Source organism: Phalangium opilio, unplaced genomic scaffold, assembly GCF_054372755.1.
Source record: "Phalangium opilio isolate 3A_F unplaced genomic scaffold, DU_Popi_V2 ptg000088l_1, whole genome shotgun sequence".
Taxonomy (NCBI): Eukaryota; Metazoa; Arthropoda; class Arachnida; order Opiliones; family Phalangiidae; genus Phalangium; species Phalangium opilio.
In genome coordinates, this window is record NW_028324193.1 from 635,474 (window position 1) to 659,126 (window position 23,653).

Here is a 23,653-nt window from a genome sequence, read left to right on the forward strand (position 1 = left end):
AAAGCACTCGCTCCGATACCGGGAATCGAACCCGGGCCTTCTGGGTGAAAGCCAGATATCCTAGCCACTAGACCATATCGGACTGGTTGTAACAACCCTAAATATTATTCCTATAAATGTGTCTTTAAATTCATTCTTCAAAAGCGGTACAAAAGCACTCGCTCCGATACCGGGAATCGAACCCGGGCCTTCTGGGTGAGAGCCAGATATCCTAGCCACTAGACCATATCGGACTTGCTATGTCTTAATTCTATTCATAAACCTATATCCTTGAGTCTATTCTTCAAAAGCGGTACAAATCACTCGCTACGATACCGGGAATCGAACCCGTGCTTTTGGGTGAGAGCAGGGTATCCAAGCCACTAGACCATATCGTACTTGCTCAACCAAGTCTTAATTCTATTCTTGAAAAGCTGTACAAAAGCACTCACCCCGATACCGGGTATCGAACCCGGGCCTTCTGGGTGAAAGCCAGATATCCTAGCCACTAGACCATATCGGACTGGTTGTAACAACCCTAATTATTATTCCTATAAATGTGTCTTTAAATTCATTCTTCAAAAGCGGTACAAAAGCACTCGCTCCGATACCGGGAATCGAACCCGGGCCTTCTGGGTGAGAGCCAGATATCCTAGCCACTAGACCATATCGGACTTGCTAAGTCTTAATTATATTCATAAACCTATATCCTTAAGTCTATTCTTCAAAAGCGGTACAAATCACTCGCTACGATACCGGGAATCGAACCCGGGCCTTCTCGGTTAAAGCCAGATGTCCTAGCCACTAGACCATATCGGACTGGTTGGAACAACCCTAAATATTATTCCTATAAATGTGTCTTTAAATTCATTCTTCAAAAGCGGTACAAAAGCACTCGCTCCGATACCGGGAATCGAACCTGGGCCTTCTGGATGAAAGCCAGGTATCCTCCCCAATAGCCCATATCGGACTTGCTTAACCAAGTCTTAATTCTATTCATAAACCTATATCCTTAAGTTTATTCTTGAAATGCGGTACAAAAGCACTCGCTCCGATACCGGGAATCGAACCCGGGACTTCTGGGTGAAAGCCAGATATCCTTGCCACTAGACCATAACGGACTTGCTTAACCAACCCTTAATTCTATTCTTGCAATGCGGTACAAAAGCACTCGCTCCGATACCGGGAATCGAAGCCGGGCCTTCTGGGTGAGATCCAGATATCCTAGCTACTAGACCATATCGGACTTGCTTAACCAGCTCTTAATTCTATTCATAAACTTTATATCCTTAAGTTTATTCTTGAAATGCGGTACAAAAGCACTCGCTCCGATACCGGGAATCAAAGCCGGGCCTTCTGGGTGAGAGCCAGATATCCTAGCTACTAGAACATATCGGACTTGCTTAACCAACTCTTAATTCTATTCATAAACCTTATATCCTTAAGTCTATTCTTGAAATGCGGTACAAAAGCACTCGCTCCGTTACCGGGAATCGAACCCGGGCCTTCTGGGTGAGAGCCAGATATCCTAGCCACTAGACCATATCGGACTTGCTACGTCTTAATTCTATTCATAAACCTATATCCTTACGTCTATTCTTCAAAAGCGGTACAAATCACTCGCTACGATACCGGGAATCGAACCCGGGCCTTCTCGGTTAAAGCCAGATATCCTAGCCACTAGACCATATCGGACTAGTTGAAACAACCCTAAATATTATTCCTATAAATGTGTCTTTAAATTCATTCTTCAAAAGCGGTACAAAAGCACTCGCTCCGATACCGGGAATCGAACCCGGGCCTTCTGGGTGAAAGCCAGATATCCTAGCCACTAAACCATATCGGACTGGTTGGAACAACCCTAAATTTTATTCCTATAAATGTGTCTTTAAATTCATTCTTCAAAAGCGGTACAAAAGCACTCGCTCCGATACCGGGAATCGAACCCGGGCCTTCTGGATGAAAGCCAGGTATCCTCCCCAATAGACCATATCGGACTTGCTTAACCAAGTCTTAATTCTATTCATAAACCTATATCCTTAAGTTTATTCTTGAAATGCGGTACAAAAGCACTCGCTCCGATACAGGAATCGAACCCGGGACTTCTGGGTGAAAGCCAGATATCCTTGCCACTAGACCATAACGGACTTGCTTAACCAACCCTTAATTCTATTCTTGCAATGCGGTACAAAAGCACTCGCTCCGATACCGGGAATCGAAGCCGGGCCTTCTGGGTGAGATCCAGATATCCTAGCTACTAGACCATATCGGACTTGCTTAACCAGCTCTTAATTCTATTCATAAACTTTATATCCTTAAGTTTATTCTTGAAATGCGGTACAAAAGCACTCGCTCCGATACCGGGAATCGAACCCGGGCCTTCTGGGTTAGAGCCAGATATCCTAGCCACTAGACCATATCGGACTTGCATAACCATCTATTAATTCTATTCATAACCTACAGTTTTAAGTCTATTCTTGAAATGCGGTACAAAAGCACTCGCTCCGATACCGGGAATCGAACCCGGGCCTTCTGGGTGAAAGCCAGATATCCTTGCCACTAGACCATAACGGACTTGCTTAACCAACTCTTAATTCTATTTATAAACCTATATCCTTAAGTTTATTCTTGAAATGCGGTACAAAAGCACTCGCTCCGATACCGGGAATCGAAGCCGGGCCTTCTGGGTGAGAGCCAGATATCCTAGCTACTAGAACATATCGGACTTGCTTAACCAACTCTTAATTCTATTCATAAACCTTATATCCTTAAGTCTATTCTTGAAATGCGGTACAAAAGCACTCGCTCCGTTACCGGGAATCGAACCCGGGCCTTCTGGGTGAGAGCCAGATATCCTAGCCACTAGACCATATCGGACTTGCTACGTCTTAATTCTATTCATAAACCTATATCCTTACGTCTATTCTTCAAAAGCGGTACAAATCACTCGCTACGATACCGGGAATCGAACCCGGGCCTTCTCGGTTAAAGCCAGATATCCTAGCCACTAAACCATATCGGACTGGTTGGAACAACCCTAAATATTATTCCTATAAATGTGTCTTTAAATTCATTCTTCAAAAGCGGGACAAAAGCACTCGCTCCGATACCGGGAATCGAACCCGGGCCTTGTGGGTGAAAGCCAGATATCCTAGCCACTAGACCATATCGGACTTGCTAAGTCTTAATTCTATTCATAAACCTATATCCTTAAGTCTATTCTTCAAAGCGGTACAAATCACTCGCTACGATACCGGGAATCGAACCCGGGCCTTCTGGGTGAAAGGCAGATATCCTAGCCACTAGACCATAGCGGACTGGTTGGAACAACCCTAAATATTATTCCTATAAATGTGTCTTTAAATTCATTCTTCGAAAGCGGTACAAAAGCACTCGCTCCGATACCGGGAATCGAACCCGGGCCTTCTGGGTGAGAGCCAGATATCCTAGCCACTAGACCATATTGGACTTGCTAAGTCTTAATTATATTCATAAACCTATATCCTTAAGTCTATTCTTCAAAAGCGGTACAAATCACTCGCTACGATACCGGGAATCGAACCCGGGCCTTCTGGGTGAAAGCCAGATATCCTAGCCACTAGACCATATCGGACTGGTTGGAACAACCCTAAATATTATTCCTATAAATGTGTCTTTAAATTGATTCTTCAAAAGCGGTACAAAAGCACTCGCTCCGATACCGGGAATCGAACCCGGGCCTTCTGGATGAAAGCCAGGTATCCTCCCCAATAGACCATATCGGACTTGCTTAACCAAGTCTTAATTCTATTCATAAACCTATATCCTTAAGTTTATTCTTGAAATGCGGTACAAAAGCACTCGCTCCGATAACGGGATTCGAACCCGGGCCTTCTGGGTGAGAGCCAGATATCCTAGCCACTAGACCATATCGGACTTGCATAACCATCTATTAATTCTATTCATAACCTACAGTTTTAAGTCTATTCTTGAAATGCGGTACAAAAGCACTCGCTCCGATAACGGGAATCGAACCCGGGCCTTCTGGGTGAAAGCCAGATATCCTTGCCACTAGACCATAACGGACTTGCTTAACCAACTCTTAATTCTATTCATAAACCTATATCCTTAATTTTATTCTTGCAATGCGGTACAAAAGCACTCGCTCCGATACCGGGAATCGAAGCCGGGCCTTCTGGGTGAGAGCCAGATATCCTAGCTACTAGACCATATCGGACTTGCTTAACCAACTCTTAATTCTATTCATAAACCTTATATCCTTAAGTTTATTCTTGAAATGCGGTACAAAAGCACTCGCTCCGATACCGGGAATCGAACCCGGGCCTTCTGGGTGAGAGCCAGATATCCTAGCCACTAGACCATATCGGACTGGTTGGAACAACCCTAAATATTATTCCTATAAATGTGTCTTTAAATTGATTCTTCAAAAGCGGTACAAAAGCACTCGCTCCGATACCGGGAATCGAACCCGGGCCTTCTGGATGAAAGCCAGGTATCCTCCCCAATAGACCATATCGGACTTGCTTAACCAAGTCTTAATTCTATTCATAAACCTATATCCTTAAGTTTATTCTTGAAATGCGGTACAAAAGCACTCGCTCCGATAACGGGATTCGAACCCGGGCCTTCTGGGTGAGAGCCAGATATCCTAGCCACTAGACCATATCGGACTTGCATAACCATCTATTAATTCTATTCATAACCTACAGTTTTAAGTCTATTCTTGAAATGCGGTACAAAAGCACTCGCTCCGATAACGGGAATCGAACCCGGGCCTTCTGGGTGAAAGCCAGATATCCTTGCCACTAGACCATAACGGACTTGCTTAACCAACTCTTAATTCTATTCATAAACCTATATCCTTAATTTTATTCTTGCAATGCGGTACAAAAGCACTCGCTCCGATACCGGGAATCGAAGCCGGGCCTTCTGGGTGAGAGCCAGATATCCTAGCTACTAGACCATATCGGACTTGCTTAACCAACTCTTAATTCTATTCATAAACCTTATATCCTTAAGTTTATTCTTGAAATGCGGTACAAAAGCACTCGCTCCGATACCGGGAATCGAACCCGGGCCTTCTGGGTGAGAGCCAGATATCCTAGCCACTAGACCATATCGGACTTGCATAACCATCTATTAATTCTATTCATAACCTACAGTTTTAAGTCTATTCTTGAAATGCGGTACAAAAGCACTCGCTCCGATACCGGGAATCGAACCCGGGCCTTCTGGGTGAAAGCCAGATATCCTTGCCACTAGACCATAACGGACTTGCTTAACCAACTCTTAATTCTATTTATAAACCTATATCCTTAAGTTTATTCTTGAAATGCGGTACAAAAGCACTCGCTCCGATACCGGGAATCGAAGCCGGGCCTTCTGGGTGAGAGCCAGATATCCTAGCTACTAGACCATATCGGACTTGCTTAACCAATTCTTAATTCTATTTATAAACCTTATATCCTTAAGTCTATTCTTGAAATGCGGTACAAAAGCACTCGCTCCGTTACCGGGAATCGAACCCGGGCCTTCTGGGTGAGAGCCAGATACCCTAGCCACTAGACCATATCGGACTTGCTAAGTCTTTTTTCTATTCATAAACCTATATCCTTAAGTCTATTCTTCAAAAGCGGTACAAATCACTCGCTACGATACCGGGAATCGAACCCGGGCCTTCTGGGTGAAAGCCAGTTATCCTAGCCACTAAACCATATCGGACTGGTTGGAACAACCCTAAATATTATTCCTATAAATGTGTCTTTAAATTCATTCTTCAAAAGCGGGACAAAAGCACTCGCTCCGATACCGGGAATCGAACCCGGGCCTTGTGGGTGAAAGCCAGATATCCTAGCCACTAGACCATATCGGACTTGCTAAGTCTTAATTCTATTCATAAACCTATATCCTTAAGTCTATTCTTCAAAAGCGGTACAAATCACTCGCTACGATACCGGGAATCGAACCCGGGCCTTCTGGGTGAAAGCCAGATATCCTAGCCACTAGACCATAGCGGACTGGTTGGAACAACCCTAAATATTATTCCTATAAATGTGTCTTTAAATTCATTCTTCGAAAGCGGTACAAAAGCACTCGCTCCGATACCGGGAATCGAACCCGGGCCTTCTGGGTGAGAGCCAGATATCCTAGCCACTAGACCATATTGGACTTGCTAAGTCTTAATTATATTCATAAACCTATATCCTTAAGTCTATTCTTCAAAAGCGGTACAAATCACTCGCTACGATACCGGGAATCGAACCCGGGCCTTCTGGGTTAAAGCCAGATATCCTAGCCACTAGACCATATCGGACTGGTTGGAACAACCCTAAATAATATTCCTATAAATGTGTCTTTAAATTCATTCTTCAAAAGCGGTACAAAAGCACTCGCTCCGATACCGGGAATCGAACCCGGGCCTTCTGGATGAAAGCCAGGTATCCTACCCAATAGACCATATCGGATTTGCCTAACCGAGTCTTAATTCTATTCATAAACCTATATCCTTAACTTTATTCTTGAAATGCGGTACAAAAGCCCTCGCTCCGATACCGGGAATCGAACCCGGGCCTTCTAGGTGAAAGCCAGATATCCTAGCCACTTGACCATATCGGACTTGCATAACCATCTATTAATTCTATTCATAACCTACAGTTTTAAGTCTATTCTTGAAATGCGGTACAAAAGCACTCGCTCCGATACCGGGAATCGAACCCGGGCCTTCTGGGTGAAAGCCAGATATCCTTGCCACTAGACCATAACGGACTTGCTTAACCAACTCTTAATTCTATTTATAAACCTATATCCTTAAGTTTATTCTTGAAATGCGGTACAAAAGCACTCGCTCCGATACCGGGAATCGAAGCCGGGCCTTCTGGGTGAGAGCCAGATATCCTAGCTACTAGACCATATCGGACTTGCTTAACCAACTCTTAATTCTATTCATAAACCTTATATCCTTAAGTCTATTCTTGAAATGCGGTACAAAAGCACTCGCTCCGATACCGGAAATCGAACCCGGGCCTTCTGGGTGAGAGCCAGATCTCCTAGCCACTAGACCATATCGGACTTGCTAAGTCTTAATTCTATTCATAAACCTATATCCTTAAGTCTATTCTTCAAATGCGGTACAAATCACTCGCTACGATACCGGGAATCGAACCCGGGCCTTCTGGGTGAAAGCCAGATATCCTAGCCACTAGACCATATCGGACTGGTTGGAACAACCCTAAATATTATTCCTATAAATGTGTCTTTAAATTCATTCTTCGAAAGCGGTACAAAAGCACTCGCTCCGATACCGGGAATCGAACCCGGTCCTTCTGGACGAAAGCCAGGTATCCTACCCAATAGACCATATCGGATTTGCCTAACCGAGTCTTAATTCTATTCATAAACCTATATCCTTAAGTTTATTCTTAAAATGCGGTACAAAAGCCCTCGCTCCGATACCGGGAATCGAACCCGGACCTTCTGGGTGAGAGCCAGATATCCTAGCCACTAGACCATATCGGACTTGCATAACCATCTATTAATTCTATTCATAACCTACAGTTTTAAGTCTATTCTTGAAATGCGGTACAAAAGCACTCGCTTCGATACCGGGAATCGAACCCGGGCCTTCTGGGTGAAAGCCAGATATCCTTGCCACTAGACCATAACGGACTTGCTTAACCAACTCTTAATTCTATTTATAAACCTATATCCTTAAGTTTATTCTTGAAATGCGGTACAAAAGCACTCGCTCCGATACCGGGAATCGAAGCCGGGCCTTCTGGGTGAGAGCCAGATATCCTAGCTACTAGACCATATCGGACTTGCTTAACCAACTCTTAATTCTATTCATAAACCTATATCCTTAAGTCTATTCTTCAAAAGCGGTACAAATCACTCGCTACGATACCGGGAATCGAACCCGGGCCTTCTGGGTGAAAGCCAGATATCCTAGCCACTAGACCATAGCGGACTGGTTGGAACAACCCTAAATATTATTCCTATAAATGTGTCTTTAAATTCATTCTTCAAAAGCGGTACAAAAGCAATCGCTCCGATACCGGGAATCGAACCCGGGCCTTCTGGATGAAAGCCAGGTATCCTACCCAATAGACCATATCGGATTTGCCTAACCGAGTCTTAATTCTATTCATAAACCTATATCCTTAAGTTTATTCTTGAAATGCTTTACAAAAGCCCTCGCTCCGATACCGGGAATCGAACCCGGGCCTTCTGGGTGAGAGCCAGATATCCTAGCCACTAGACCATATCGGACTTGCTAAGTCTTTTTTCTATTCATAAACCTATATCCTTAAGTCTATTCTTCAAAAGCGGTACAAATCACTCGCTACGATTCCGGGAATCGAACCCGTGCTTTTGGGTAAGAGCAGGGTATCCTAGCCACTAGACCATATCGGACTGGTTGGAACAACCGTAAATATTATTCCTATAAATGTGTCTTTAAGTTTATTCTTCAAAAGCTGTGCAAAGCACAGCCTCCGATACCGGGTATCGAACCCGGGCCTCCTGGGTGAAAGCCAGATATCCTAGCCACTAGACCATATCGGACTGGTTGGAACAACCCTAAATATTATTCCTATAAATGTGTCTTTAAGTTTATTCTTTAAAACTTGTGCAATCGCACTGTCTCCGATACCGGGAATCGAACCCGTGCTTTTGCGTGAGAGCAAGGTATCCTAGCCACTAGACTATATCGGACTGGTTGGACAAACCCTAAATATTTTTCCTATAAATGTGTCTTTAAGTTTATTCTTCAAAAGCGGTACAAAGCACTCGCTCCGATACCGGGAATCGAACCCGGGCCTTCTGGGTGAAAGCCAGATATCCTAGCCACTAGACCATATCGGACTGGTTGGAACAACCCTAAATATTATTCCAATAAATGTGTCTTTAAATTCATTCTTCAAAAGCGGTACAAAGCACTCGCTCCGATACCGGGAATCGAACCCGGGCCTTCTGGGTGAAAGTCCGGTATCCTAGCCACAAGACCATATCGTTCTTGCTCAACCAAGTCTTAATTTTATTTTTGAAAAGCGGTACAAAAGCACTCGTCCCGATACTTGGAATCGAACCCGGGCCTTCTGGGTGAGAGCCAGATAACCTAGCCACTAGACCATATCGGAATGGTTGGAACAACCCTAAATATTATTCCAATAAATGTGTCTTTAAATTCATTCTTCAAAAGCGGTACAAAGCACTCGCTCCGATACCGGGAATCGAACCCGGGCCTTCTGGGTGAAAGCCAGATATCCTAGCCACTAGACCATATCGGACTGGTTGGAAGAACCCTAAATATTATTCCTATAAATGTGTCTTTAAATTCATTCTTCAAAAGCGGTACAAAAGCACTCGGTCCGATACTGGGAATCGAACCCGGGTATTATGGGTGAAAGCCACGTATCCTAGCCACAAGACCATATCGGACTTGCTTAACCAAGACTTAATTCTATTCATAAACCTATATCCTTAAGTCTATTCTTGAAAAGCGGTACAAAAGCACTCGCTTCGATACCAGGAATCGTACTCTCGCCTTCTGGGTGAGAGCCAGATATCCTAGCCACTAGACCATATCGGACTGGTTGAACAAACCCTAAATAATATTCCTATAAATGTGTCTTTAAATTCATTCTTCAAAAGCGGTACAAAAGCACTCGCTCCGATACCGGGAATCGAACCCGGGCCTTCTGGATGAAAGCCAGGTATCCTACCCAATAGACCATATCGGATTTGCCTAACCGAGTCTTAATTCTATTCATAAACCTATATCCTTAACTTTATTCTTGAAATGCGGTACAAAAGCCCTCGCTCCGATACCGGGAATCGAACCCGGGCCTTCTAGGTGAAAGCCAGATATCCTAGCCACTTGACCATATCGGACTTGCATAACCATCTATTAATTCTATTCATAACCTACAGTTTTAAGTCTATTCTTGAAATGCGGTACAAAAGCACTCGCTCCGATACCGGGAATCGAACCCGGGCCTTCTGGGTGAAAGCCAGATATCCTTGCCACTAGACCATAACGGACTTGCTTAACCAACTCTTAATTCTATTTATAAACCTATATCCTTAAGTTTATTCTTGAAATGCGGTACAAAAGCACTCGCTCCGATACCGGGAATCGAAGCCGGGCCTTCTGGGTGAGAGCCAGATATCCTAGCTACTAGACCATATCGGACTTGCTTAACCAACTCTTAATTCTATTCATAAACCTTATATCCTTAAGTCTATTCTTGAAATGCGGTACAAAAGCACTCGCTCCGATACCGGAAATCGAACCCGGGCCTTCTGGGTGAGAGCCAGATCTCCTAGCCACTAGACCATATCGGACTTGCTAAGTCTTAATTCTATTCATAAACCTATATCCTTAAGTCTATTCTTCAAATGCGGTACAAATCACTCGCTACGATACCGGGAATCGAACCCGGGCCTTCTGGGTGAAAGCCAGATATCCTAGCCACTAGACCATATCGGACTGGTTGGAACAACCCTAAATATTATTCCTATAAATGTGTCTTTAAATTCATTCTTCGAAAGCGGTACAAAAGCACTCGCTCCGATACCGGGAATCGAACCCGGTCCTTCTGGACGAAAGCCAGGTATCCTACCCAATAGACCATATCGGATTTGCCTAACCGAGTCTTAATTCTATTCATAAACCTATATCCTTAAGTTTATTCTTAAAATGCGGTACAAAAGCCCTCGCTCCGATACCGGGAATCGAACCCGGACCTTCTGGGTGAGAGCCAGATATCCTAGCCACTAGACCATATCGGACTTGCATAACCATCTATTAATTCTATTCATAACCTACAGTTTTAAGTCTATTCTTGAAATGCGGTACAAAAGCACTCGCTTCGATACCGGGAATCGAACCCGGGCCTTCTGGGTGAAAGCCAGATATCCTTGCCACTAGACCATAACGGACTTGCTTAACCAACTCTTAATTCTATTTATAAACCTATATCCTTAAGTTTATTCTTGAAATGCGGTACAAAAGCACTCGCTCCGATACCGGGAATCGAAGCCGGGCCTTCTGGGTGAGAGCCAGATATCCTAGCTACTAGACCATATCGGACTTGCTTAACCAACTCTTAATTCTATTCATAAACCTATATCCTTAAGTCTATTCTTCAAAAGCGGTACAAATCACTCGCTACGATACCGGGAATCGAACCCGGGCCTTCTGGGTGAAAGCCAGATATCCTAGCCACTAGACCATAGCGGACTGGTTGGAACAACCCTAAATATTATTCCTATAAATGTGTCTTTAAATTCATTCTTCAAAAGCGGTACAAAAGCACTCGCTCCGATACCGGGAATCGAACCCGGGCCTTCTGGATGAAAGCCAGGTATCCTACCCAATAGACCATATCGGATTTGCCTAACCGAGTCTTAATTCTATTCATAAACCTATATCCTTAAGTTTATTCTTGAAATGCTTTACAAAAGCCCTCGCTCCGATACCGGGAATCGAACCCGGGCCTTCTGGGTGAGAGCCAGATATCCTAGCCACTAGACCATATCGGACTTGCTAAGTCTTTTTTCTATTCATAAACCTATATCCTTAAGTCTATTCTTCAAAAGCGGTACAAATCACTCGCTACGATACCGGGAATCGAACCCGTGCTTTTGGGTAAGAGCAGGGTATCCTAGCCACTAGACCATATCGGACTGGTTGGAAGAACCCTAAATATTATTCCTATAAATGTGTCTTTAAATTCATTCTTCAAAAGCGGTACAAAAGCACTCGGTCCGATACTGGGAATCGAACCCGGGTATTATGGGTGAAAGCCACGTATCCTAGCCACAAGACCATATCGGACTTGCTTAACCAAGACTTAATTCTATTCATAAACCTATATCCTTAAGTCTATTCTTGAAAAGCGGTACAAAAGCACTCGCTTCGATACCAGGAATCGTACTCTCGCCTTCTGGGTGAGAGCCAGATATCCTAGCCACTAGACCATATCGGACTGGTTGAACAAACCCTAAATAATATTCCTATAAATGTGTCTTTAAGTTTATTCTTCAAAAGCGGTACAAAGCACTCGCTCCGATACCGGGAATCGAACCCGGGCCTTCTGGGTGAAAGCCAGATATCCTAGCCACTAGACCATATCGGACTGGTTGGAACAACCCTAAATATTATTCCAATAAATGTGTCTTTAAATTCATTCTTCAAAAGCGGTACAAAGCACTCGCTCCGATACCGGGAATCGAACCCGGGCCTTCTGGGTGAAAGTCCGGTATCCTAGCCACAAGACCATATCGTTCTTGCTCAACCAAGTCTTAATTTTATTTTTGAAAAGCGGTACAAAAGCACTCGTCCCGATACTTGGAATCGAACCCGGGCCTTCTGGGTGAGAGCCAGATAACCTAGCCACTAGACCATATCGGAATGGTTGGAACAACCCTAAATATTATTCCAATAAATGTGTCTTTAAATTCATTCTTCAAAAGCGGTACAAAAGCACTCGCTCCGATACCGGGAATCGAACCCGGGCCTTCTGGATGAAAGCCAGGTATCCTACCCAATAGACCATATCGGATTTGCCTAACCGAGTCTTAATTCTATTCATAAACCTATATCCTTAACTTTATTCTTGAAATGCGGTACAAAAGCCCTCGCTCCGATACCGGGAATCGAACCCGGGCCTTCTAGGTGAAAGCCAGATATCCTAGCCACTTGACCATATCGGACTTGCATAACCATCTATTAATTCTATTCATAACCTACAGTTTTAAGTCTATTCTTGAAATGCGGTACAAAAGCACTCGCTCCGATACCGGGAATCGAACCCGGGCCTTCTGGGTGAAAGCCAGATATCCTTGCCACTAGACCATAACGGACTTGCTTAACCAACTCTTAATTCTATTTATAAACCTATATCCTTAAGTTTATTCTTGAAATGCGGTACAAAAGCACTCGCTCCGATACCGGGAATCGAAGCCGGGCCTTCTGGGTGAGAGCCAGATATCCTAGCTACTAGACCATATCGGACTTGCTTAACCAACTCTTAATTCTATTCATAAACCTTATATCCTTAAGTCTATTCTTGAAATGCGGTACAAAAGCACTCGCTCCGATACCGGAAATCGAACCCGGGCCTTCTGGGTGAGAGCCAGATCTCCTAGCCACTAGACCATATCGGACTTGCTAAGTCTTAATTCTATTCATAAACCTATATCCTTAAGTCTATTCTTCAAATGCGGTACAAATCACTCGCTACGATACCGGGAATCGAACCCGGGCCTTCTGGGTGAAAGCCAGATATCCTAGCCACTAGACCATATCGGACTGGTTGGAACAACCCTAAATATTATTCCTATAAATGTGTCTTTAAATTCATTCTTCGAAAGCGGTACAAAAGCACTCGCTCCGATACCGGGAATCGAACCCGGTCCTTCTGGACGAAAGCCAGGTATCCTACCCAATAGACCATATCGGATTTGCCTAACCGAGTCTTAATTCTATTCATAAACCTATATCCTTAAGTTTATTCTTAAAATGCGGTACAAAAGCCCTCGCTCCGATACCGGGAATCGAACCCGGACCTTCTGGGTGAGAGCCAGATATCCTAGCCACTAGACCATATCGGACTTGCATAACCATCTATTAATTCTATTCATAACCTACAGTTTTAAGTCTATTCTTGAAATGCGGTACAAAAGCACTCGCTTCGATACCGGGAATCGAACCCGGGCCTTCTGGGTGAAAGCCAGATATCCTTGCCACTAGACCATAACGGACTTGCTTAACCAACTCTTAATTCTATTTATAAACCTATATCCTTAAGTTTATTCTTGAAATGCGGTACAAAAGCACTCGCTCCGATACCGGGAATCGAAGCCGGGCCTTCTGGGTGAGAGCCAGATATCCTAGCTACTAGACCATATCGGACTTGCTTAACCAACTCTTAATTCTATTCATAAACCTATATCCTTAAGTCTATTCTTCAAAAGCGGTACAAATCACTCGCTACGATACCGGGAATCGAACCCGGGCCTTCTGGGTGAAAGCCAGATATCCTAGCCACTAGACCATAGCGGACTGGTTGGAACAACCCTAAATATTATTCCTATAAATGTGTCTTTAAATTCATTCTTCAAAAGCGGTACAAAAGCACTCGCTCCGATACCGGGAATCGAACCCGGGCCTTCTGGATGAAAGCCAGGTATCCTACCCAATAGACCATATCGGATTTGCCTAACCGAGTCTTAATTCTATTCATAAACCTATATCCTTAAGTTTATTCTTGAAATGCTTTACAAAAGCCCTCGCTCCGATACCGGGAATCGAACCCGGGCCTTCTGGGTGAGAGCCAGATATCCTAGCCACTAGACCATATCGGACTTGCTAAGTCTTTTTTCTATTCATAAACCTATATCCTTAAGTCTATTCTTCAAAAGCGGTACAAATCACTCGCTACGATACCGGGAATCGAACCCGTGCTTTTGGGTAAGACCCATCGGACTGGTTGGAAGAACCCTAAATATTATTCCTATAAATGTGTCTTTAAATTCATTCTTCAAAAGCGGTACAAAAGCACTCGGTCCGATACTGGGAATCGAACCCGGGTATTATGGGTGAAAGCCACGTATCCTAGCCACAAGACCATATCGGACTTGCTTAACCAAGACTTAATTCTATTCATAAACCTATATCCTTAAGTCTATTCTTGAAAAGCGGTACAAAAGCACTCGCTTCGATACCAGGAATCGTACTCTCGCCTTCTGGGTGAGAGCCAGATATCCTAGCCACTAGACCATATCGGACTGGTTGAACAAACCCTAAATAATATTCCTATAAATGTGTCTTTAAGTTTATTCTTCAAAAGCGGTACAAAGCACTCGCTCCGATACCGGGAATCGAACCCGGGCCTTCTGGGTGAAAGCCAGATATCCTAGCCACTAGACCATATCGGACTGGTTGGAACAACCCTAAATATTATTCCAATAAATGTGTCTTTAAATTCATTCTTCAAAAGCGGTACAAAGCACTCGCTCCGATACCGGGAATCGAACCCGGGCCTTCTGGGTGAAAGTCCGGTATCCTAGCCACAAGACCATATCGTTCTTGCTCAACCAAGTCTTAATTTTATTTTTGAAAAGCGGTACAAAAGCACTCGTCCCGATACTTGGAATCGAACCCGGGCCTTCTGGGTGAGAGCCAGATAACCTAGCCACTAGACCATATCGGAATGGTTGGAACAACCCTAAATATTATTCCAATAAATGTGTCTTTAAATTCATTCTTCAAAAGCGGTACAAAGCACTCGCTCCGATACCGGGAATCGAACCCGGGCCTTCTGGGTGAAAGCCAGATATCCTAGCCACTAGACCATATCGGACTGGTTGGAAGAACCCTAAATATTATTCCTATAAATGTGTCTTTAAATTCATTCTTCAAAAGCGGTACAAAAGCACTCGGTCCGATACTGGGAATCGAACCCGGGTATTATGGGTGAAAGCCACGTATCCTAGCCACAAGACCATATCGGACTTGCTTAACCAAGACTTAATTCTATTCATAAACCTATATCCTTAAGTCTATTCTTGAAAAGCGGTACAAAAGCACTCGCTTCGATACCAGGAATCGTACTCTCGCCTTCTGGGTGAGAGCCAGATATCCTAGCCACTAGACCATATCGGACTGGTTGAACAAACCCTAAATAATATTCCTATAAATGTGTCTTTAAGTTTATTCTTCAAAAGCGGTACAAAGCACTCGCTCCGATACCGGGAATCGAACCCGGGCCTTCTGGGTGAAAGCCAGATATCCTAGCCACTAGACCATATCGGACTGGTTGGAAGAACCCTAAATATTATTCCTATAAATGTGTCTTTAAATTCATTCTTCAAAAGCGGTACAAAAGCACTCGCTCCGATACCGGGAATCGAACCCGGGCCTTCTGGGTGAAAGCCAGATATCCTTACCACTAGACCATATCGGACTTGCTTGACCAACTCTTAATTCAATTCATAAACCTATATCCTTAAGTTTATTCTTGAAATGCGGTACAAAAGCACTCGCTCCGATACCGGGAATCGAACCCGGGCCTTCTGGGTGAGAGCCAGATATCCTAGCCACTAGACCATATCGGACTTGCTTAACCAACTCTTAATTCTATTCATAACCTACATCCTTAAGTCTATTCTTGAAATGCGGTACAAAAGCACTCGCTCCGATACCGGGAATCGAACCCGGGACTTCTGGGTGAGAGCCAGATATCCTAGCCACTAGACCATATCGGACTTGCATAACCAACTCTTAATTCTGTTCATAAACCTATATCCTTAAGTTTATTCTTGAAATGCGGTACAAAAGCACTCGCTCCGATACCGGGAATCGAACCCGGGCCTTCTGGGTGAAAGCCAGATATCCTAGCCACTAGACCATATCGGACTGGTTGTAACAATCCTAAATATTATTCCTATAAATGTGTCTTTAAATTCATTCTTCAAAAGCGGTACAAAAGCACTCGCTCCGATACCGGGAATCGAACCCGGGCCTTCTGGGTGAGAGCCAGATATCCTAGCCACTAGACCATATCGGACTTGCTATGTCTTAATTCTATTCATAAACCTATATCCTTGAGTCTATTCTTCAAAAGCGGTACAAATCACTCGCTACGATACCGGGAATCGAACCCGTGCTTTTGGGTGAGAGCAGGGTATCCAAGCCACTAGACCATATCGTACTTGCTCAACCAAGTCTTAATTCTATTCTTGAAAAGCTGTACAAAAGCACTCACCCCGATACCGGGTATCGAACCCGGGCCTTCTGGGTGAAAGCCAGATATCCTAGCCACTAGACCATATCGGACTGGTTGGAACAACCCTAAATATTATTCCTATAAATGTGTCTTTAAGTTTATTCTTTAAAACTTGTGCAAACGCACTGTCTCCGATACCGGGAATCAAACCCGTGCTTTTGGGTGAGAGCAAGTTATCCTAGCCACTAGACCATATCGGAATGGTTGAGCAAACCCAAAATATTATTCCTATAAATGTGTCTTTAAGTTTATTCTTCAAAAGCGGTACAAAGCACTCGCTCCGATACCGGGAATCGAACCCGGGCCTTCTGGGTGAGAGCCAGATATCCTAGCCACTAGACCATATCGGACTTGCTTAACCAACTCTTAATTCTATTCATAACCTACATCCTTAAGTCTATTCTTGAAATGCGGTACAAAAGCACTCGCTCCGATACCGGGAATCGAACCCAGGCCTTCTGGGTGAGAGCCAGATATCCTAGCCACTAGACCATATCGGACTTGCTTAATCAACTCTTAATTCTGTTCATAAACCTATATCCTTAAGTTTATTCTTGAAATGCGGTACAAAAGCACTCGCTCCGACACCGGGAATCGAACCCGGGCCTTCTGGGTGAAAGCCAGATATCCTAGCCACTAGACCAAATCGGACTGGTTTAACCAACTCTTAATTCTGTTCATAAACCTATATCCTTAAGTTTATTCTTGAAATGCGGTACAAAAGCACTCGCTCCGACACCGGGAATCGAACCCGGGCCTTCTGGGTGAAAGCCAGATATCCTAGCCACTAGACCATATCGGACTGGTTGGAACAACCCTAAATATTATTCCTATAAATGTGTCTTTAAATTCATTCTTCAAAAGCGGTACAAAAGCACTCGCTCCGATACCGGGAATCGAACCCGGGCCTTCTGGGTGAAAGCCAGATATCCTAGCCACTAGACCATATCGGACTGGTTGGAACAACCCTAAATATTATTCCTATAAATGTGTCTTTAAATTCATTCTTCAAAAGCGGTACAAAAGCACTCGCTCCGATACCGGGAATCGAACCCGGGCCTTCTGGGTGAAAGCCAGATATCCTTGCCACTAGACCATATCGGACTTGCTTAACCAACTCTTAATTCAATTCATAAACCTATATCCTTAAGTTTATTCTTGAAATGCGGTACAAAAGCACTGGCTCCGATACCGGGAATCGAACCCGGGCCTTCTGGGTGAGAGCCAGATATCCTAGCCACTAGACCATATCGGACTTGCTTAACCAACTCTTAATTCTATTCATAAACCTATATCCTTAAGTTTATTCTTGAAATGCGGTACAAAAGCACTCGCTCCGATACCGGGAATCGAACCCGGGCCTTCTGGGTGAGAGCCAGATATCCTAGCCACTAGACCATATCGGACTTGCTAAGTCTTTATTCTATTCATAAACCTATATCCTTAAGTCTATTCTTCAAAAGCGGTACAAATCACTCGCTACGATACCGGGAATCGATTCCGTGCTTTTGGGTAAGAGCAGGGTATCCTAGCCACTAGACCATATCGGACTGGTTGGAACAACCCTAAATATTATTCCTATAAATGTGTCTTTAAGTTTATTCTTCAAAAGCTGTGCAAAGCACAGCCTCCGATACCGGGTATCGAACCCGGGCCTTCTGGGTGAAAGCCAGATATCCTAGCCACTAGACCATATCGGACTGGTTGGAACAACCCTAAATATTATTCCTATAAATGTGTCTTTAAGTTTATTCTTTAAAACTTGTGCAATCGCACTGTCTCCGATACCGGGAATCGAACCCGTGCTTTTGCGTGAGAGCAAGGTATCCAAGCCACTAGACTATATCGGACTGGTTGGACAAACCCTAAATATTTTTCCTATAAATGTGTCTTTAAGTCTATTCTTCAAAAGCGGTACAAAGCACTCGCTCCGATACCGGGAATCGAACCCGGGCCTTCTGGGTGAAAGCCAGATATCCTAGCCACTAGACCATATCGGACTGGTTGGAACAACCCTAAATATTATTCCTATAAATGTGTCTTTAAATCCATTCTTCAAAAGCGGTACAAAAGCACTCGCTCCGATACCGGGAATCGAACCCGGGCCTTCTGGGTGAAAGCCAGATATCCTAGCCACTAGACCATATCGGACTGGTTGGAACAACCCTAAATATTATTCCAATAAATGTGTCTTTAAATTCATTCTTCAAAAGCGGTACAAAGCACTCGCTCCGATACCGGGAATCGAACCCGGGCCTTCTGGGTGAAAGTCAGGTATCCTAGCCACAAGACCATATCGTTCTTGCTCAACCAAGTCTTAATTTTATTCTTGAAAAGAGGTACAAAAGCACTCGTCCCGATACTTGGAATCGAACCCGGGCCTTCTGGGTGAGAGCCAGATATCCTAGCCACTAGACCATATCGGAATGGTTCGAACAACCCTAAATATTATTCCAATAAATGTGTCTTTAAATTCATTCTTCAAAAGCGGTACAAAGCACTCGCTCCGATACCGGGAATCGAACACGGGCCTTCTGGGTGAAAGCCAGATATCCTAGCCACTAGACCATATCTGACTGGTTGGAACAACCCTAGATATTATTCCTATAAATGTTTCTTTAAGTTCATTCTTCAAAAGCGGTACAAAAGAACTCGGTCCGATACTGGGAATCGAACCCGGGTATTATGGGTGAAAGCCACGTATCCTAGCCACAAGACCATATCGGACTTGCTTAACCAAGACTTAATTCTATTCATAAACCTATATCCTTAAGTCTATTCTTGAAAAGCGGTACAAAAGCACTCGCTTCGATACCGGGAATCGTACTCTCGCCTTCTGGGTGAGAGCCAGATATCCTAGCCACTAGACCATATCGGACTGGTTGGAAGAACCCTAAATATTATTCCTATAAATGTGTCTTTAAATTCATTCTTCAAAAGCGGTACAAAAGCACTCGCTCCGATACCGGGAATCGAACCCGGGCCTTCTGGGTGAAAGCCAGATATCCTTAGCACTAGACCATATCGGACTTGCTTAACCAACTCTTAATTCTGTTCATAAACCTATATCCTTAAGTTTATTCTTGAAATGCGGTACAAAAGCACTCGCTCCGACACCGGGAATCGAACCCGGGCCTTCTGGGTGAAAGCCAGATATCCCAGCCTCTAGACCATATCGGACTGGTTGGAACAACCCTAAATATTATTCCTATAAATGTGTCTTAAAATTCATTCTTCAAAAGCGGTACAAAAGCACTCGCTCCGATACCGGGAATCGAACCCGGGCCTTCTGGGTGAAAGCCAGATATCCCAGCCAATAGACCATATCGGACTTGCTAAGTCTTAATTCTATTCATAAACCTATATCCTTGAGTCTATTCTTCAAAAGCGGTACAAATCACTCGCTACGATACAGGGAATCGAACCCGTGCTTTTGGGTGAGAGCAGGGTATCCTAGCCACTAGACCATATCGTACTTGCTCAACCAAGTCTTAATTCTATTCTTGAAAAGCTGTACAAAAGCACTCACCCCGATACCAGGTATAGAACCCGGGCCTTCTGGGTGAAAGCCAGATATCCTAGCCACTAGACCATATCGGAATGGTTGGAACAACCCTAAATATTATTCCAATAAATGTGTCTTTAAATTCATTCTTCAAAAGCGGTACAAAGCACTCGCTCCGATACCGGGAATCGAACCCGGGCCTTCTGGGTGAAAGCCAGATATCCTAGCCACTTGACCATATCTGACTGGTTGGAACATCCCTAGATATTATTCCTATAAATGTTTCTTTAAGTTCAATCTTCAAAAGCGGTACAAAAGCACTCGGTCCGATACTGGGAATCGAACCCGGGTATTATGGGTGAAAGCCACGTATCCTAGCCACAAGACCATATCGGACTTGCTTAACCAAGACTTAATTCTATTCATAAACCTATATCCTTAAGTTTATTCTTGAAAAGCGGTACAAAAGCACTCGCTCCGATACCGGGAATCGAACCCGGGCCTTCTGGGTGAGAGCCAGATATCCTAGCCACTAGACCATATCGGACTTGCTTAACCAACTCTTAATTCTATTCATAAACCTATATCCTTAAGTTTATTCTTGAAATGCGGTACAAAAGCACTCGCTCCGATACCGGGAATCGAACCCGGGCCTTCTGGGTGAGAGCCAGATATCCTAGCCACTAGACCATATCGGACTTGCTTAGTCTTAATTCTATTCATAAACCTATATCCTTAAGTCTATTCTTCAAAAGCGGTACAAATAACTCGCTACGATACCGGGAATCGAACCCGGGCCTTCTGGGTGAAAGCCAGATATCCTAGCCACTAGACCAAAGCGGACTGGTTGGAACAACCCTAAATATTATTCCTATAAATGTGTCTTTAAATTCATTCTTCGAAAGCGGTACAAAAGCACTCGCTCCGATACCGGGAATCGAACCCGGGCCTTCTGGGTGAGAGCCAGATATCCTAGCCACTAGACCATATTGGACTTGCTAAGTCTTAATTATATTCATAAACCTATATCCTTAAGTCTATTCTTCAAAAGCGGTACAAATCATTCGCTACGATACCGGGAATCGAACCCGGGCCTTCTGGGTGAAAGCCAGATATCCTAGCCACTAGACCATATCGGACTGGTTGGAACAACCCTAAATATTATTCCTATAAATGTGTCTTTAAATTCATTCTTCAAAAGCGGTACAAAAGCACTCGCTCCGATACCGGGAATCGAACCCGGGCCTTCTGGATGAAAGCCAGGTATCCTACCCAATAGACCATATCGGATTTGCCTAACCGAGTCTTAATTCTATTCATAAACCTATATCCTTAAGTTTATTCTTGAAATGCTTTACAAAAGCCCTCGCTCCGATACCGGGAATCGAACCCGGGCCTTCTGGGTGAGAGCCAGATATCCTAGCCACTAGACCATATCGGACTTGCTAAGTCTTTTTCTATTCATAAACCTATATCCTTAAGTCTATTCTTCAAAAGCGGTACAAATCACTCGCTACGATACCGGGAATCGAACCCGTGCTTTTGGGTAAGAGCAGGGTATCCTAGCCACTAGACCATATCGGACTGGTTGGAACAACCGTAAATATTATTCCTATAAATGTGTCTTTAAGTTTATTCTTTAAAACTTGTGCAATCGCACTGTCTCCGATACCGGGAATCGAACCCGTGCTTTTGCGTGAGAGCAAGGTATCCTAGCCACTAGACTATATCGGACTGGTTGGACAAACCCTAAATATTTTTCCTATAAATGTGTCTTTAAGTTTATTCTTCAAAAGCGATACAAAGCACTCGCTCCGATACCGGGAATCGAACCCGGGCCTTCTGGGTGAAAGCCAGATATCCTAGCCACTAGACCATATCGGACTGGTTGGAACAACCCTAAATATTATTCCAATAAATGTGTCTTTAAATTCATTCTTCAAAAGCGGTACAAAGCACTCGCTCCGATACCGGGAATCGAACCCGGGCCTTCTGGGTGAAAGTCAGGTATCCTAGCCACAAGACCATATCGTTCTTGCTCAACCAAGTCTTAATTTTATTTTTGAAAAGCGGTACAAAAGCACTCGTCCCGATACTTGGAATCGAACCCGGGCCTTCTGGGTGAGAGCCAGATATCCTAGCCACTAGACCATATCGGAATGGTTAGTACAACCCTAAATATTATTCCAATAAATGTGTCTTTAAATTCATTCTTCAAAAGCGGTACAAAGCACTCGCTCCGATACCGGGAATCGAACCCGGGCCTTCTGGGTGAAAGCCAGATATCCTAGCCACTAGACCATATCGGACTGGTTGGAACATCCCTAGATATTATTCCTATAAATGTGTCTTTAAGTTCATTCTTCAAAAGCGGTACAAAAGCACTCGGTCCGATACTGGGAATCGAACCCGGGTATTATGGGTGAAAGCCCAGTATCCTAGCCACAAGACCATATCGGACTTGCTTAACCAAGACTTAATTCTATTCATAAACCTATATCCTTAAGTCTATTCTTGAAAAGCGGTACAAAAGCACTCGCTTCGATACCGGGAATCGTACTCTCGCCTTCTGGGTGAGAGCCAGATATCCTAGCCACTAGACCATATCGGACTGGTTGAACAAACCCTAAATATTATTCCTATAAATGTGTCTTTAAGTTTATTCTTCAAAAGCGGTACAAAGCACTCGCTCCGATACCGGGAATCGAACCCGGGCCTTCTGGGTGAAAGCCAGATATCCTAGCCACTAGACTATATCGGACTGGTTGGACAAACCCTAAATATTTTTCCTATAAATGTGTCTTTAAGTTTATTCTTCAAAAGCGGTACAAAGCACTCGCTCCGATACCGGGAATCGAACCCGTGCTTTTGCGTGAGAGCAAGGTATCCTAGCCACTAGACTATATCGGACTGGTTGGACAAACCCTAAATATTTTTCCTATAAATGTGTCTTTAAGTTTATTCTTCAAAAGCGATACAAAGCACTCGCTCCGATACCGGGAATCGAACCCGGGCCTTCTGGGTGAAAGCCAGATATCCTAGCCACTAGACCATATCGGACTGGTTGGAACAACCCTAAATATTATTCCAATAAATGTGTCTTTAAATTCATTCTTCAAAAGCGGTACAAAGCACTCGCTCCGATACCGGGAATCGAACCCGGGCCTTCTGGGTGAAAGCCAGATATCCTAGCCACTAGACCATATCGGACTGGTTGGAAGAACCCTAAATATTATTCCTATAAATGTGTCTTTAAATTCATTCTTCAAAAGCGGTACAAAAGCACTCGCTCCGATACCGGGAATCGAACCCGGGCCTTCTGGGTGAAAGCCAGATATCCTTAGCACTAGACCATATCGGACTTGCTTAACCAACT

General features: G+C 43.9%; 71 non-coding genes across 71 annotated transcripts; all 71 read right to left on the bottom strand.

The window, feature by feature from the left end:
• Window positions 1-10: 10 nt before the first annotated feature.
• TRNAE-UUC (transfer RNA glutamic acid (anticodon UUC)) lies at window positions 11-82 on the bottom strand. The gene has a single exon. It is a non-coding gene; the product is annotated as a tRNA-Glu (tRNA).
• A 79-nt stretch (window positions 83-161) lies between these two features.
• TRNAE-CUC (transfer RNA glutamic acid (anticodon CUC)) lies at window positions 162-233 on the bottom strand. The gene has a single exon. It is a non-coding gene; the product is annotated as a tRNA-Glu (tRNA).
• A 348-nt stretch (window positions 234-581) lies between these two features.
• Window positions 582-653, bottom strand: TRNAE-CUC (transfer RNA glutamic acid (anticodon CUC)). The gene has a single exon. It is a non-coding gene; the product is annotated as a tRNA-Glu (tRNA).
• A 375-nt stretch (window positions 654-1,028) lies between these two features.
• On the bottom strand, window positions 1,029-1,100 carry TRNAE-UUC (transfer RNA glutamic acid (anticodon UUC)). The gene has a single exon. It is a non-coding gene; the product is annotated as a tRNA-Glu (tRNA).
• Window positions 1,101-1,457: 357 nt separating this feature from the next.
• On the bottom strand, window positions 1,458-1,529 carry TRNAE-CUC (transfer RNA glutamic acid (anticodon CUC)). Its single transcript has one exon. It is a non-coding gene; the product is annotated as a tRNA-Glu (tRNA).
• Window positions 1,530-1,753: 224 nt separating this feature from the next.
• On the bottom strand, window positions 1,754-1,825 carry TRNAE-UUC (transfer RNA glutamic acid (anticodon UUC)). The gene has a single exon. It is a non-coding gene; the product is annotated as a tRNA-Glu (tRNA).
• Window positions 1,826-2,481: 656 nt separating this feature from the next.
• On the bottom strand, window positions 2,482-2,553 carry TRNAE-UUC (transfer RNA glutamic acid (anticodon UUC)). The gene has a single exon. It is a non-coding gene; the product is annotated as a tRNA-Glu (tRNA).
• A 231-nt stretch (window positions 2,554-2,784) lies between these two features.
• Window positions 2,785-2,856, bottom strand: TRNAE-CUC (transfer RNA glutamic acid (anticodon CUC)). Its single transcript has one exon. It is a non-coding gene; the product is annotated as a tRNA-Glu (tRNA).
• Window positions 2,857-3,080: 224 nt separating this feature from the next.
• Window positions 3,081-3,152, bottom strand: TRNAE-UUC (transfer RNA glutamic acid (anticodon UUC)). Its single transcript has one exon. It is a non-coding gene; the product is annotated as a tRNA-Glu (tRNA).
• Window positions 3,153-3,375: 223 nt separating this feature from the next.
• Window positions 3,376-3,447, bottom strand: TRNAE-CUC (transfer RNA glutamic acid (anticodon CUC)). The gene has a single exon. It is a non-coding gene; the product is annotated as a tRNA-Glu (tRNA).
• A 73-nt stretch (window positions 3,448-3,520) lies between these two features.
• On the bottom strand, window positions 3,521-3,592 carry TRNAE-UUC (transfer RNA glutamic acid (anticodon UUC)). Its single transcript has one exon. It is a non-coding gene; the product is annotated as a tRNA-Glu (tRNA).
• A 230-nt stretch (window positions 3,593-3,822) lies between these two features.
• On the bottom strand, window positions 3,823-3,894 carry TRNAE-CUC (transfer RNA glutamic acid (anticodon CUC)). The gene has a single exon. It is a non-coding gene; the product is annotated as a tRNA-Glu (tRNA).
• A 381-nt stretch (window positions 3,895-4,275) lies between these two features.
• Window positions 4,276-4,347, bottom strand: TRNAE-CUC (transfer RNA glutamic acid (anticodon CUC)). Its single transcript has one exon. It is a non-coding gene; the product is annotated as a tRNA-Glu (tRNA).
• Window positions 4,348-4,577: 230 nt separating this feature from the next.
• Window positions 4,578-4,649, bottom strand: TRNAE-CUC (transfer RNA glutamic acid (anticodon CUC)). Its single transcript has one exon. It is a non-coding gene; the product is annotated as a tRNA-Glu (tRNA).
• A 381-nt stretch (window positions 4,650-5,030) lies between these two features.
• Window positions 5,031-5,102, bottom strand: TRNAE-CUC (transfer RNA glutamic acid (anticodon CUC)). The gene has a single exon. It is a non-coding gene; the product is annotated as a tRNA-Glu (tRNA).
• A 78-nt stretch (window positions 5,103-5,180) lies between these two features.
• Window positions 5,181-5,252, bottom strand: TRNAE-UUC (transfer RNA glutamic acid (anticodon UUC)). Its single transcript has one exon. It is a non-coding gene; the product is annotated as a tRNA-Glu (tRNA).
• Window positions 5,253-5,483: 231 nt separating this feature from the next.
• On the bottom strand, window positions 5,484-5,555 carry TRNAE-CUC (transfer RNA glutamic acid (anticodon CUC)). Its single transcript has one exon. It is a non-coding gene; the product is annotated as a tRNA-Glu (tRNA).
• A 224-nt stretch (window positions 5,556-5,779) lies between these two features.
• On the bottom strand, window positions 5,780-5,851 carry TRNAE-UUC (transfer RNA glutamic acid (anticodon UUC)). The gene has a single exon. It is a non-coding gene; the product is annotated as a tRNA-Glu (tRNA).
• Window positions 5,852-6,075: 224 nt separating this feature from the next.
• On the bottom strand, window positions 6,076-6,147 carry TRNAE-CUC (transfer RNA glutamic acid (anticodon CUC)). Its single transcript has one exon. It is a non-coding gene; the product is annotated as a tRNA-Glu (tRNA).
• Window positions 6,148-6,672: 525 nt separating this feature from the next.
• Window positions 6,673-6,744, bottom strand: TRNAE-UUC (transfer RNA glutamic acid (anticodon UUC)). The gene has a single exon. It is a non-coding gene; the product is annotated as a tRNA-Glu (tRNA).
• A 231-nt stretch (window positions 6,745-6,975) lies between these two features.
• Window positions 6,976-7,047, bottom strand: TRNAE-CUC (transfer RNA glutamic acid (anticodon CUC)). The gene has a single exon. It is a non-coding gene; the product is annotated as a tRNA-Glu (tRNA).
• Window positions 7,048-7,120: 73 nt separating this feature from the next.
• TRNAE-UUC (transfer RNA glutamic acid (anticodon UUC)) lies at window positions 7,121-7,192 on the bottom strand. The gene has a single exon. It is a non-coding gene; the product is annotated as a tRNA-Glu (tRNA).
• Window positions 7,193-7,422: 230 nt separating this feature from the next.
• Window positions 7,423-7,494, bottom strand: TRNAE-CUC (transfer RNA glutamic acid (anticodon CUC)). The gene has a single exon. It is a non-coding gene; the product is annotated as a tRNA-Glu (tRNA).
• A 78-nt stretch (window positions 7,495-7,572) lies between these two features.
• Window positions 7,573-7,644, bottom strand: TRNAE-UUC (transfer RNA glutamic acid (anticodon UUC)). Its single transcript has one exon. It is a non-coding gene; the product is annotated as a tRNA-Glu (tRNA).
• A 531-nt stretch (window positions 7,645-8,175) lies between these two features.
• Window positions 8,176-8,247, bottom strand: TRNAE-CUC (transfer RNA glutamic acid (anticodon CUC)). The gene has a single exon. It is a non-coding gene; the product is annotated as a tRNA-Glu (tRNA).
• Window positions 8,248-8,469: 222 nt separating this feature from the next.
• Window positions 8,470-8,541, bottom strand: TRNAE-UUC (transfer RNA glutamic acid (anticodon UUC)). The gene has a single exon. It is a non-coding gene; the product is annotated as a tRNA-Glu (tRNA).
• Window positions 8,542-8,769: 228 nt separating this feature from the next.
• Window positions 8,770-8,841, bottom strand: TRNAE-UUC (transfer RNA glutamic acid (anticodon UUC)). Its single transcript has one exon. It is a non-coding gene; the product is annotated as a tRNA-Glu (tRNA).
• Window positions 8,842-9,194: 353 nt separating this feature from the next.
• Window positions 9,195-9,266, bottom strand: TRNAE-UUC (transfer RNA glutamic acid (anticodon UUC)). Its single transcript has one exon. It is a non-coding gene; the product is annotated as a tRNA-Glu (tRNA).
• Window positions 9,267-9,948: 682 nt separating this feature from the next.
• On the bottom strand, window positions 9,949-10,020 carry TRNAE-UUC (transfer RNA glutamic acid (anticodon UUC)). The gene has a single exon. It is a non-coding gene; the product is annotated as a tRNA-Glu (tRNA).
• A 231-nt stretch (window positions 10,021-10,251) lies between these two features.
• TRNAE-CUC (transfer RNA glutamic acid (anticodon CUC)) lies at window positions 10,252-10,323 on the bottom strand. The gene has a single exon. It is a non-coding gene; the product is annotated as a tRNA-Glu (tRNA).
• A 73-nt stretch (window positions 10,324-10,396) lies between these two features.
• Window positions 10,397-10,468, bottom strand: TRNAE-UUC (transfer RNA glutamic acid (anticodon UUC)). The gene has a single exon. It is a non-coding gene; the product is annotated as a tRNA-Glu (tRNA).
• Window positions 10,469-10,698: 230 nt separating this feature from the next.
• Window positions 10,699-10,770, bottom strand: TRNAE-CUC (transfer RNA glutamic acid (anticodon CUC)). The gene has a single exon. It is a non-coding gene; the product is annotated as a tRNA-Glu (tRNA).
• A 78-nt stretch (window positions 10,771-10,848) lies between these two features.
• TRNAE-UUC (transfer RNA glutamic acid (anticodon UUC)) lies at window positions 10,849-10,920 on the bottom strand. The gene has a single exon. It is a non-coding gene; the product is annotated as a tRNA-Glu (tRNA).
• A 531-nt stretch (window positions 10,921-11,451) lies between these two features.
• On the bottom strand, window positions 11,452-11,523 carry TRNAE-CUC (transfer RNA glutamic acid (anticodon CUC)). Its single transcript has one exon. It is a non-coding gene; the product is annotated as a tRNA-Glu (tRNA).
• A 524-nt stretch (window positions 11,524-12,047) lies between these two features.
• On the bottom strand, window positions 12,048-12,119 carry TRNAE-UUC (transfer RNA glutamic acid (anticodon UUC)). Its single transcript has one exon. It is a non-coding gene; the product is annotated as a tRNA-Glu (tRNA).
• A 655-nt stretch (window positions 12,120-12,774) lies between these two features.
• TRNAE-UUC (transfer RNA glutamic acid (anticodon UUC)) lies at window positions 12,775-12,846 on the bottom strand. The gene has a single exon. It is a non-coding gene; the product is annotated as a tRNA-Glu (tRNA).
• Window positions 12,847-13,077: 231 nt separating this feature from the next.
• TRNAE-CUC (transfer RNA glutamic acid (anticodon CUC)) lies at window positions 13,078-13,149 on the bottom strand. Its single transcript has one exon. It is a non-coding gene; the product is annotated as a tRNA-Glu (tRNA).
• Window positions 13,150-13,222: 73 nt separating this feature from the next.
• On the bottom strand, window positions 13,223-13,294 carry TRNAE-UUC (transfer RNA glutamic acid (anticodon UUC)). Its single transcript has one exon. It is a non-coding gene; the product is annotated as a tRNA-Glu (tRNA).
• Window positions 13,295-13,524: 230 nt separating this feature from the next.
• TRNAE-CUC (transfer RNA glutamic acid (anticodon CUC)) lies at window positions 13,525-13,596 on the bottom strand. Its single transcript has one exon. It is a non-coding gene; the product is annotated as a tRNA-Glu (tRNA).
• A 78-nt stretch (window positions 13,597-13,674) lies between these two features.
• On the bottom strand, window positions 13,675-13,746 carry TRNAE-UUC (transfer RNA glutamic acid (anticodon UUC)). The gene has a single exon. It is a non-coding gene; the product is annotated as a tRNA-Glu (tRNA).
• A 531-nt stretch (window positions 13,747-14,277) lies between these two features.
• TRNAE-CUC (transfer RNA glutamic acid (anticodon CUC)) lies at window positions 14,278-14,349 on the bottom strand. The gene has a single exon. It is a non-coding gene; the product is annotated as a tRNA-Glu (tRNA).
• Window positions 14,350-14,850: 501 nt separating this feature from the next.
• On the bottom strand, window positions 14,851-14,922 carry TRNAE-UUC (transfer RNA glutamic acid (anticodon UUC)). Its single transcript has one exon. It is a non-coding gene; the product is annotated as a tRNA-Glu (tRNA).
• A 353-nt stretch (window positions 14,923-15,275) lies between these two features.
• On the bottom strand, window positions 15,276-15,347 carry TRNAE-UUC (transfer RNA glutamic acid (anticodon UUC)). Its single transcript has one exon. It is a non-coding gene; the product is annotated as a tRNA-Glu (tRNA).
• Window positions 15,348-15,727: 380 nt separating this feature from the next.
• TRNAE-UUC (transfer RNA glutamic acid (anticodon UUC)) lies at window positions 15,728-15,799 on the bottom strand. The gene has a single exon. It is a non-coding gene; the product is annotated as a tRNA-Glu (tRNA).
• A 79-nt stretch (window positions 15,800-15,878) lies between these two features.
• TRNAE-UUC (transfer RNA glutamic acid (anticodon UUC)) lies at window positions 15,879-15,950 on the bottom strand. Its single transcript has one exon. It is a non-coding gene; the product is annotated as a tRNA-Glu (tRNA).
• A 79-nt stretch (window positions 15,951-16,029) lies between these two features.
• Window positions 16,030-16,101, bottom strand: TRNAE-CUC (transfer RNA glutamic acid (anticodon CUC)). The gene has a single exon. It is a non-coding gene; the product is annotated as a tRNA-Glu (tRNA).
• A 78-nt stretch (window positions 16,102-16,179) lies between these two features.
• TRNAE-CUC (transfer RNA glutamic acid (anticodon CUC)) lies at window positions 16,180-16,251 on the bottom strand. Its single transcript has one exon. It is a non-coding gene; the product is annotated as a tRNA-Glu (tRNA).
• A 79-nt stretch (window positions 16,252-16,330) lies between these two features.
• TRNAE-UUC (transfer RNA glutamic acid (anticodon UUC)) lies at window positions 16,331-16,402 on the bottom strand. The gene has a single exon. It is a non-coding gene; the product is annotated as a tRNA-Glu (tRNA).
• Window positions 16,403-16,481: 79 nt separating this feature from the next.
• TRNAE-CUC (transfer RNA glutamic acid (anticodon CUC)) lies at window positions 16,482-16,553 on the bottom strand. Its single transcript has one exon. It is a non-coding gene; the product is annotated as a tRNA-Glu (tRNA).
• Window positions 16,554-17,050: 497 nt separating this feature from the next.
• TRNAE-CUC (transfer RNA glutamic acid (anticodon CUC)) lies at window positions 17,051-17,122 on the bottom strand. Its single transcript has one exon. It is a non-coding gene; the product is annotated as a tRNA-Glu (tRNA).
• Window positions 17,123-17,200: 78 nt separating this feature from the next.
• Window positions 17,201-17,272, bottom strand: TRNAE-CUC (transfer RNA glutamic acid (anticodon CUC)). The gene has a single exon. It is a non-coding gene; the product is annotated as a tRNA-Glu (tRNA).
• A 230-nt stretch (window positions 17,273-17,502) lies between these two features.
• TRNAE-UUC (transfer RNA glutamic acid (anticodon UUC)) lies at window positions 17,503-17,574 on the bottom strand. Its single transcript has one exon. It is a non-coding gene; the product is annotated as a tRNA-Glu (tRNA).
• Window positions 17,575-17,653: 79 nt separating this feature from the next.
• On the bottom strand, window positions 17,654-17,725 carry TRNAE-UUC (transfer RNA glutamic acid (anticodon UUC)). Its single transcript has one exon. It is a non-coding gene; the product is annotated as a tRNA-Glu (tRNA).
• A 79-nt stretch (window positions 17,726-17,804) lies between these two features.
• Window positions 17,805-17,876, bottom strand: TRNAE-UUC (transfer RNA glutamic acid (anticodon UUC)). Its single transcript has one exon. It is a non-coding gene; the product is annotated as a tRNA-Glu (tRNA).
• Window positions 17,877-17,955: 79 nt separating this feature from the next.
• TRNAE-CUC (transfer RNA glutamic acid (anticodon CUC)) lies at window positions 17,956-18,027 on the bottom strand. The gene has a single exon. It is a non-coding gene; the product is annotated as a tRNA-Glu (tRNA).
• Window positions 18,028-18,106: 79 nt separating this feature from the next.
• TRNAE-CUC (transfer RNA glutamic acid (anticodon CUC)) lies at window positions 18,107-18,178 on the bottom strand. The gene has a single exon. It is a non-coding gene; the product is annotated as a tRNA-Glu (tRNA).
• A 222-nt stretch (window positions 18,179-18,400) lies between these two features.
• Window positions 18,401-18,472, bottom strand: TRNAE-UUC (transfer RNA glutamic acid (anticodon UUC)). The gene has a single exon. It is a non-coding gene; the product is annotated as a tRNA-Glu (tRNA).
• A 228-nt stretch (window positions 18,473-18,700) lies between these two features.
• TRNAE-UUC (transfer RNA glutamic acid (anticodon UUC)) lies at window positions 18,701-18,772 on the bottom strand. Its single transcript has one exon. It is a non-coding gene; the product is annotated as a tRNA-Glu (tRNA).
• A 79-nt stretch (window positions 18,773-18,851) lies between these two features.
• Window positions 18,852-18,923, bottom strand: TRNAE-UUC (transfer RNA glutamic acid (anticodon UUC)). Its single transcript has one exon. It is a non-coding gene; the product is annotated as a tRNA-Glu (tRNA).
• Window positions 18,924-19,729: 806 nt separating this feature from the next.
• On the bottom strand, window positions 19,730-19,801 carry TRNAE-UUC (transfer RNA glutamic acid (anticodon UUC)). The gene has a single exon. It is a non-coding gene; the product is annotated as a tRNA-Glu (tRNA).
• A 951-nt stretch (window positions 19,802-20,752) lies between these two features.
• Window positions 20,753-20,824, bottom strand: TRNAE-CUC (transfer RNA glutamic acid (anticodon CUC)). Its single transcript has one exon. It is a non-coding gene; the product is annotated as a tRNA-Glu (tRNA).
• Window positions 20,825-20,903: 79 nt separating this feature from the next.
• Window positions 20,904-20,975, bottom strand: TRNAE-CUC (transfer RNA glutamic acid (anticodon CUC)). Its single transcript has one exon. It is a non-coding gene; the product is annotated as a tRNA-Glu (tRNA).
• Window positions 20,976-21,199: 224 nt separating this feature from the next.
• TRNAE-CUC (transfer RNA glutamic acid (anticodon CUC)) lies at window positions 21,200-21,271 on the bottom strand. The gene has a single exon. It is a non-coding gene; the product is annotated as a tRNA-Glu (tRNA).
• Window positions 21,272-21,340: 69 nt separating this feature from the next.
• TRNAE-UUC (transfer RNA glutamic acid (anticodon UUC)) lies at window positions 21,341-21,416 on the bottom strand. Its single transcript has one exon. It is a non-coding gene; the product is annotated as a tRNA-Glu (tRNA).
• Window positions 21,417-21,646: 230 nt separating this feature from the next.
• TRNAE-CUC (transfer RNA glutamic acid (anticodon CUC)) lies at window positions 21,647-21,718 on the bottom strand. Its single transcript has one exon. It is a non-coding gene; the product is annotated as a tRNA-Glu (tRNA).
• Window positions 21,719-22,089: 371 nt separating this feature from the next.
• TRNAE-UUC (transfer RNA glutamic acid (anticodon UUC)) lies at window positions 22,090-22,161 on the bottom strand. The gene has a single exon. It is a non-coding gene; the product is annotated as a tRNA-Glu (tRNA).
• Window positions 22,162-22,514: 353 nt separating this feature from the next.
• On the bottom strand, window positions 22,515-22,586 carry TRNAE-UUC (transfer RNA glutamic acid (anticodon UUC)). Its single transcript has one exon. It is a non-coding gene; the product is annotated as a tRNA-Glu (tRNA).
• A 380-nt stretch (window positions 22,587-22,966) lies between these two features.
• Window positions 22,967-23,038, bottom strand: TRNAE-UUC (transfer RNA glutamic acid (anticodon UUC)). The gene has a single exon. It is a non-coding gene; the product is annotated as a tRNA-Glu (tRNA).
• Window positions 23,039-23,265: 227 nt separating this feature from the next.
• Window positions 23,266-23,337, bottom strand: TRNAE-UUC (transfer RNA glutamic acid (anticodon UUC)). The gene has a single exon. It is a non-coding gene; the product is annotated as a tRNA-Glu (tRNA).
• Window positions 23,338-23,415: 78 nt separating this feature from the next.
• Window positions 23,416-23,487, bottom strand: TRNAE-UUC (transfer RNA glutamic acid (anticodon UUC)). The gene has a single exon. It is a non-coding gene; the product is annotated as a tRNA-Glu (tRNA).
• Window positions 23,488-23,566: 79 nt separating this feature from the next.
• TRNAE-UUC (transfer RNA glutamic acid (anticodon UUC)) lies at window positions 23,567-23,638 on the bottom strand. The gene has a single exon. It is a non-coding gene; the product is annotated as a tRNA-Glu (tRNA).
• Between the last annotated feature and the right edge of the window lie 15 nt (window positions 23,639-23,653).